This window comes from Taurulus bubalis (assembly GCF_910589615.1).
Source record: "Taurulus bubalis genome assembly, chromosome: 13".
NCBI lineage: Eukaryota > Metazoa > Chordata > Actinopteri > Perciformes > Cottidae > Taurulus > Taurulus bubalis.
The window spans coordinates 23,288,302-23,297,108 of record NC_136601.1 but is presented as its reverse complement, the minus strand read 5'-3'; positions in this window follow the sequence as shown (position 1 = coordinate 23,297,108).

Genomic DNA, 8,807 nt, shown 5'->3' with positions numbered 1-8,807 from the left:
AATAAATACAGCATTTCCTTCTCTCCTCCCTCCATATACTTTCTCATGTCCGTTCCGGTCCTCAGCAGGACATGGGACTTTACAACACATATATAATTGGTCGGGTCTGGGAACGGGGGCGCCGATATGACACTTTGTACATTACCATAACCTCCTCAACCCTGCCAGACCGACCAGACCTTACTTTAATGCTATATAGATAAGAGGGAAAGGATTCAAGAGCACATGGGTCTGTTACTCCTACCTGGTGTGTTTCCTCCACACCTCCTGATGTCCTTCTCCTTCATCTGAACACGCAGCGGCGTCCTGAGGAACAGACATGAGTTATGTGTACACGCATGTGCATATGTGACTAGCAGTAGTTTCCTCTTTCCTTACACCTACTGCTTACTGTACATGTGGTCATGGTGTGAACTTGGTACCAGTCATTGATGCTGGTCTACTGTGGGACATGAGGCGCTGCGTGAGATCAGCCATTATGAGAGGGGGCTGGGCTTTTCCCATTTTAGGTCAACACTGCACCCACACCCTTTTCTTTACAAAGTCCCCCTCGCTCCTCATGAGCTGAATTTAGAGAATCTACATCAGTGGACAACCTTTTCAACTTGTGACTCCTTAAAAGAAAGTCATGTCTACTGTTGTCTGTGACCCCTTGTCTCAGGCTGCATGATCAGTTCAATCAGAGAGGGATTTTTGCTCCTTGGAGAATAATTTCTGTCTTGAAAATGTGATTATTGACACAACAAATGAAAAGCTTATAACCAATCATGAAACAAAATTACATTTTGATCAGCAGACATTCATTTTATTTTACTTCCCCATCATGTATTGACCCATTACATTTATCTTACAAACCATTTGTTGAGTCCCAACCCTACTCAAAATAACCTCTCACTTTGAAAAGTAGTGTCTATGTGTGTTTTCCCGGTAAAGTTCATGTAAATCCCTTCCAGGCTGGTTCAGTTACAATCCTGCCGTTCTCAGTTAGCACTGTAGCAGCTTCAACCAGACAGGAGGAGCAGAACAGTGAGTGGGTCTCTGTATAACAGACTTCACTCTTTGTCATATGGACTTTGCATGACGACTGATCATTTATGAAAGTAGTGTTTTAGACTTTTGAATGAATTTTTCTGACCCTCCACATTTCTCTTGTTTTTCATTTCAAGGCCCCAACACACTCTGTGATGACAGCAAGTGTACATGTTTGCTGCCCGACACTGTGTGGGTGAGGTTAGTAAAAACTTGGGTGCAGTCTTTCAGGACCAGGGCTTCTTGGTTTCATGCTGTGTCACATTGTGACCAAACCTCTAATCCAGCCATCGGTGGATGTGTCTCACAAGGAGCTGAGGACTGACACCAAAATATTTCCCTGTTTCACTCATGATTATAACTTTCGGGGCATGGGCCAAAATAACACAGTGTGGAGCTCCTTTAGTGGAAATTCGCTTTCACTGTTGTGAAAATCGGATGAAAGGATTTCTTGGCCTTTTAATGCCATGTAGACGTTTCTAATAAATTTGCAAAAAGCGTACTTTGACAACATCCAAGCATGATGACATTATGTTCACATATACTAGAAAAACACATTTAAAAATGAAATAAAACATGTTTGATTGTCATTGCTGTAAACATACATAAATAGTAGAGCAGTGTAACAGTCAGAAACACTGGATTGTGATCATACCTTATTCTGAGGTGGGAGCTGTCATCTGCAGCAGCTGGCAGGCTGCTGGCCTGATGAGGTTTCTTGAGGCTTGTCATCTCCACTGGCAGGTTCAACTTAAAAGGCTGTTCTTTCACTTCTCTAAAGCTGTGTTTGCAATAGTGAAGAGTCTAAGAGTCTAACTCTAACAGGTTTGTTCACCTTCTAAAGCTTCACTACTTTCACAGTTCAATTCATACTGAATTAGGATTGCTCATCGGTGTGGGACTCCCTCTGCTCTCTGTGTGGGTCTCTCTTATGAAGCAGATGGACTGCCAAGCCATGCATTCCACTGTTACCTTGTATGGTCACTGGGGGGAGGGACTTACACCAGGGAATGCCCCCTCTGAACATGAGTGATTGGCTGATGTCAGACGAACCAAGAAGCCTCAACTTGTGACCTGTATTCTGTCTGGGAAAGATGGGGGGACAGGAGAGACTGAGGGATAAACAGAGGGCAGAAGGGAATGAGAAAAGAGAGGGAGTGAAAGAGGGAAAGAAGGGGGGCCTTAAGGGGAAGAGGAGAAGTAGAAGGAGACAGAAGCTGAGAAAAAAGGGTATGTAAAGAGGGAAGGGGAGGGCAGAGAGAAAGAGAGGAGGGAAGGAATGGGAAAGAATGGGAAGGAAAGATGAGGAAAAAAAGAGTAGAAGGGAAGAAATGGTGAACAGAGAAATCGAAAAGAGGGGGAGTGTATGTGTGTGTGTGTTGGGGAGGGGTATATTTTCCTCAGTGAATAAGAAAAAACTCTGAACATTTTCATATTTCTTCTAAATTTGGTCTTTTTCTGCATCAGGCAGCTAACTAGACAGCAAACTTAAATACCATGTGGAACCTATTACAACATGGCTAAAAGACAGACACAGAGAAAAGGACAGACAGAGAGAGAGACAGTGAGAGACTCAGACAGACAGAGAGATAGGGAGAGAAACAGATAGACAGACAAACAATGTATGTTCATCTTCTATTCGGGTATGATAACACTGCGGTGCAGTGGTTAGTGCTGCTGGTTCTGGGTTGGAACTTGCTGTGTGGAGTTTACATGTTCTCCCCGTTCCTTCTCCAGCTTCGTCACACAGTCCAAAGCATAGATTATATAAGAAATAGATGTAGTCTCCGTGATGTCCCCGATTGATTTGTGGACCAGAGTTCTCAACAATCTCCAAGGAAGAGTGCTTTGTGAAGCTAACTTCACAAAGTGGCCAAACGATGGAAATATTACATTACATTTCATTTAGCTGACGCTTTTATCCAAAGCGACTTACAATAAGTGCAATTCCACCATGAGTACAAACTCGGAACAACAAGAATCAAGAAAAGTACAATTTCAATAAAGTTAAACTACAAAGTCTTATTAGTAAGTACCATCTAAGTGCTACTACAGCGCTACCTTCCTTATTCAAGGTGTAGTCGAAAAAGATGTGTTTTCAGTTTGCGACAGAAAATTTAGAGACTTTCTGCTGTCCTGATGAAATATGATGCCATGGGTCCCAAAAAAGACACCCAAGTGCAGATAGGCTGAATATCAAATGCACCCTGAACTGGGTCCAGAAGAGGACATTATCTCAATCTCTTTACTGAGTACAGCGAAGAGCGGCCCTCCCATGCTTCTGGACCTGGCTCCCGTTCCTCAGCTCGTAGTTCTTTGGATGAGGCAGTTGACAGCTGCATGGGTTCTGTCATTCGCATGGCACTAGCATGGCACTGGCATGTTGCTGTTGGATATACGTCAGTGAGTGCCTATGCTCTTTCGAAACAGTGCCTGTGCCACTGGATAGTGGAGGCCGTTGCCTATGCATACAGGGCATAACAGCCGTGCTGTGCCATCTGGAGTGAAGGGTCATTCTACCAGGAGTGTCTCCACTGTCATGGGTAACCCTGACCGGTGTGCCTGTGTATGGGCTGCGGCCTCATGGGCATCACCGAGCACATTCACCTGATCCTACAGAGTAAACGTTGCCACGTTACTGTCAGACCGACCCGCGAGTGTATTGAACACGGCACACTGCCCACTACACAGTCATACAGACTGTCATGTGTAGACAGCAGACGCTCACTCTGCTATACGAACGTTTTTTTTTGCACTACCACAAGGAAAAAAAGGTGCTTAATTAACGGTTACTTTAATTTTTAACCATAGGTCTTTTCTCACAAGGGTTACGGTATTGTAGCAATTTCAATGAAGTTAAAAGCCATGTAGTTGCGGAGATAATTAAGGTGCCGTTTAAAAAAAAAAATGAGGCGCTTGGGGCGCAAACAGCTGACACTCCGTGGAGCAAGCCTCCAACCTCGCCGTTACTGCGTCATTAAGTCCAAATCAACATTTAGTTATAACAAAACAATCCAACAAAACCGCGGCACTGAAACACTGCACACACAAGACATCACCGGCGCACCGTACGACCAGCAGCAACAACAGCGCTGTGGCTTGTTCATGATTAAATACGACTGCAGATGTAAAAAACAGTAACACAACCAGCAGTTAACTCACCACATGCCCGTAACCCTCTGCGAAAGTAAGCCGTTTCATCTACCTTCGATCTAGCTTCTAGTTTAAGGCGGATGGCATCCAACAAAAGGTACATTACTGCCACCGGCTGCCGCTGCACCACTTAGCAATCACAGCGCACGTTAATGGTCAAAATGGGCCCTGTGGCAAAACACACTTCCATAATGCTAGAAGGCCTCTCCATGTAGTTTAAGCCGCTAATCTACCAGAGAAACAGAAGTGAAATGTGATTGGATGAGCGATCTTAACCACATCCTTAACCAGCGGCCACGCAGCAGGCTGGAAGCTGCAAGCTGAAGGCAGAGTAACAGAGGATGCTGTGCAATGAGAAAATAAGCTAATAGGGAAAAATAATTATAATACATGGAGTGTATTTGTGAGAAACAATTAAATTATAAAATAGCTATAACTTTTAATTGCTAAAAAAGAAGAAAAAAAGAAAAAAATGTAAATTATAAAATAGCTATAACTTTGTGATTCTGTTTAGGCCAGCAGAGAAGGCTTAGCAGGCGCTGACAGCCCGCCACTGGTATTTGGGATTCCTCTTCCTCGACTCTATTGATATGTCATCTAGTCCAGTGATTTTTAACTGGGCGCCACCTAGAGGGCCGCCAAAAACTTTTAGTTTTTCACCTGTGGGCCGCGAGGGTCACATAGGTAATGAATTGAAGACCCCAGAGAAATTACTGTTATCCATGAGACGCTCAGTTAAAACATAGTTTCCCACCACTTGTGGCGGTAATGCGTCAGTCAGTTGTTTAACAAGCTTCAATATGCAGAAGAAGACACTCAGCCGAATCCGGCTCGCCACGTCATTTTATGTGGCCCGCGACGGCTTGAAAGCCATGAAATCGTGGCCCCGTTTTCAGTCGTTCGTGGACCCGTTTTCAATGAGTTGCGGACCCAATTTCAGTCGGTCAAGGGCCTTTGCATGGGCAAAATAAATCCTGTGCTTTTATTTTGAAGGGATTTTTTTATGCAGCAGAGTGCCGTTTATTCAATTGAATTTCTGTCATATTCATGTAATGTGCTGTAACTGTTACAGTGTTCATTCTGGTCACATGACATCTATTGCTTCTGTCTATCCGGGGAGAGGGATCCTCCTCTGTTGCTCTACTGAAGGGTTCTTCCTTTTTTCACTGTGAAAGGGTTTTTACTATTTTAGAGTAATGTGGGTTTCTTAACCCTAAATTAAATGGATTTATGTCATAGTAACAGAGAAATATATATGTACAGTTTATTTAATTTGAAAATTATTATATTAATAATAATAATAATGTTATTATTAATAATAACAATAATTGTGCACACATATATTCTCCTAAGAAAGTAAAAACCTCACTTTTACTGTCTTTAATATTCAGGTTTGAGGTTTATTAAAATTGTGGATTAACCAAGAGCACTGTAGTTGTTCAATAATACAATTCATCCTAAAAAAACATTATTTTCTCAGTTTTTTTTAGTCTTCCTTGTTTTTGTAGAAAAATCGAATTATTAGTTATTGTTATGTTAATACACCTGACTTGAGCCTTTAAATTAGTTATTGTATTAGCTTGATTTGTTCCATGACTTGTTGTCTGTGCAGGTTTACATACACATGATCAATACATGTCTTTGTGATGATCACATTGCATCACGTCATTTATTTGACACGGTTTTTACTTGTTAAACTGTTTAGTTATTGAATACAAGTCAAACCAAGAGTGTGATCAATTACTTAATAAACCAATACAGTGTTAGTATTTGAATGAGCCCTGGGGCACTTTGTACTTGAAAAGTTGGGCCCCGAGGTCAAAAAGGTTAAGAGCCCCTGATCTAGTCAGTGTTAAGCACTGCCTCTGGTGGTCAGTAAGGATGAAATAGAACAAAGGTTACGGATGTAACTACGGTTCAATGAATCTTGGATGACCGCCAGAGTTCTTGGTCACTTGGAATCTCGTGAACTCACGAAAAGATTACGTAGACTGATCTCAGGGATGACACCTCATCCGAGGTCACATGTGACTTTTTTAATATCAAAACTTGATCTGAGTGTGTGCGAGACAGAAGATTTCCAGTGTTAAGCACTGCCTCTGGCGGTCATCCAGGATTTATAGAACCATGACTTCCGTTTTAAGTGGTTACTAGTACGTTTTTTAATGATGACCTTTAAAGCACTTCATGGCTCAGCTCTCAGTTAAATTGCTGATTTGCTGCCAGAGGACAGAGCGCTGCTGAGGATCTGAGGTTGGACAATAATGTACAATTTCAGGAACTGACTGTGTGTCTCCTTGCACACTATGGAGAGCATTGTTTCTGGTCAGTGTTTTTAAACTATTTAGATTTATTGAAATATTTGGAAAGTTTGTGCTCATCAGTGTTATCTATTTTATGATTTAAATCTTTTCTGTTAAATGTGTCACAACTCGATGAATGTGTGAGAGGAGGGGGGGCAGGTATGAACTCTTCTCTCTGTCTGTTCGGTCTCTTGTGTCTTAATAAGGTAATGTTTGGAGATGGTTCACTGTTTACAGCAGCTGACAAGAGCGGGCTATTAGTGATGGCAACCAAGCATGGACACACACACACACACACACACACACACACACACACACACACACACACACACACACACACACACACACACACACACACACACACACACACCCCTTTACTAGATGTACAATGAGTCCACATCAGAAGTACACGTTATATAAATCTCCCAGAGTGTGTTTGCAGTCCTTTCCCTCATATGGAGAGCAGTCCTGCCCACTAAACTGTGCAAACATCTACTGATCTGCTACATGCTAAGTATAAGCCTGGCATTTGTGAAATGTATGAGTGATGGAAAAGCAACAACACTTGCTTTAGTAATTTTGGGAAAAAGTGTGACTTTTGAGCCCTGAACTGGGGCTTTCAGGCTGAGCGTCCTCTCTGGCTCTGCGCTGCATCAAAAACACACACATTACATTTCATTTAGCTGGCGCTTTTATCCAAAGCAATAACTCGGTAGTTAGTTTGGTTCTCCGATCTGCCAGTCCTTGCAAAAATGGTGGAATGTGGATGCACTCTGAGATGGAGGACTGGACCAGAACATCTGTGGCAACACATACTCACTGCCAACTCGTCACATCCCGGCGCTTGGTCAGTGGCCCACACTTCAAACTATGACGCTCTAGAAAACCCCTCTAGCTCAGGGACAGCATGTTATTCAAAATAAACTTCTGCGTTCACAGGAAATATACAGTTTCTGCTTGTCACATGAATTGTAGAATTATCTAGTTTTTGGGTTTAGGCAACAAAAGTATTTGGTTGGACTTGCCTTACAAAAGGCCAAGTATTAGTAGTGGGTCTAATCCTTTCCCAGGCCAATACTGAGAAACTTGCGCATATTGTATTTACTAGTGGTAATGCTCTCCTTATTTTAAGATATTTTGTTATTGGTTTACACATTACTAAATCATCTTGCTCCTTTTAAGATATTCACCCAGTAGATCCCTTACTCCACGACGGGAATGATTTTAGCCTCTTTAGCCCCAGCCAGGCCTGCCAGAGGACCTGAGGGGAGTACAGAGTGTGCATATCTCTAATGGAAAGTACCTTTTAAGTTTTTTATCTTACATTATAAAACTTTCGAAACATGAGATTCGAGTCCATGTTATGTAAGTGTGAGGACCTAACAGGAGCTGTTTAGTGTCACAGGAAGTCACTGGAACGGCAGGAGGCTGTGGGCAGTCTCACTCTGTTTACATTGACTGACAGCAGCAGAGTCGGATTCACAAAAACACGTGTGAGAGAGAGAGAGAGAGAGAGAGAGAGAGAGAGAGAGAGAGACTCCATCTTCCCTACTCCACTACAACTTGTCAAAGCAGGAAGGACAGAGATTAGTGGAGCCAGAATTAGCAATGTGCATACAGGTAGATCTACAGCTGCCTGTATCTGCTTTCTGTCAGCTCCACTCTGCTCTGGAACCTTCAGCACGAACAGACCGGCTCTAAGCAAGTTCAAAGATAGAAGTTTCAGCAGTTTGACATTCAAACACTTAATAACATTTCAATTAGGAAAGGCAACACAAGTGAACAAGGATGCAGATGTTTTATTTGATATGAATGGTGTTAATCTTATCAATTATACCCATTTAAAGGAAAATAACCTTCAGCCAGTCAAAGAACCCCTATAGGTGCAGTGACAGCAGAGTTATGGTGATCGATCAGTGCTTGACAAGAGTGCTGATCAAATTAGAATAATAGTTCTCCTTCGGCTTGGACTGCGTTCTGGAATATGATGGACACAGCGTGGAGGATCTCAGCTCAGTTTACATTGTACCATTACTATTAGAGCCTTTAGAAGGGCTTCTGAGCTCCTCTGTTCAAGGAATAACCAAGCAGGTATTAGGGCTGGACAAAGCCTTTCTTGGGCTTCATGCTCAATTTGATCTGCTGATGCCGATTGGTTTTGGAAAAACTATTTAATTGTCAAGTGTTTTTTTACTTCTCTATGAAGACTTGTAATTGGTTTGAGTCAAAAATAAATTTAACAAAGAAATTATCTGTACAAATAATTAATTGACTAATATCTCAGATTAGGTTTTATTGTCAAAACAACTAAGTAGATTTCAA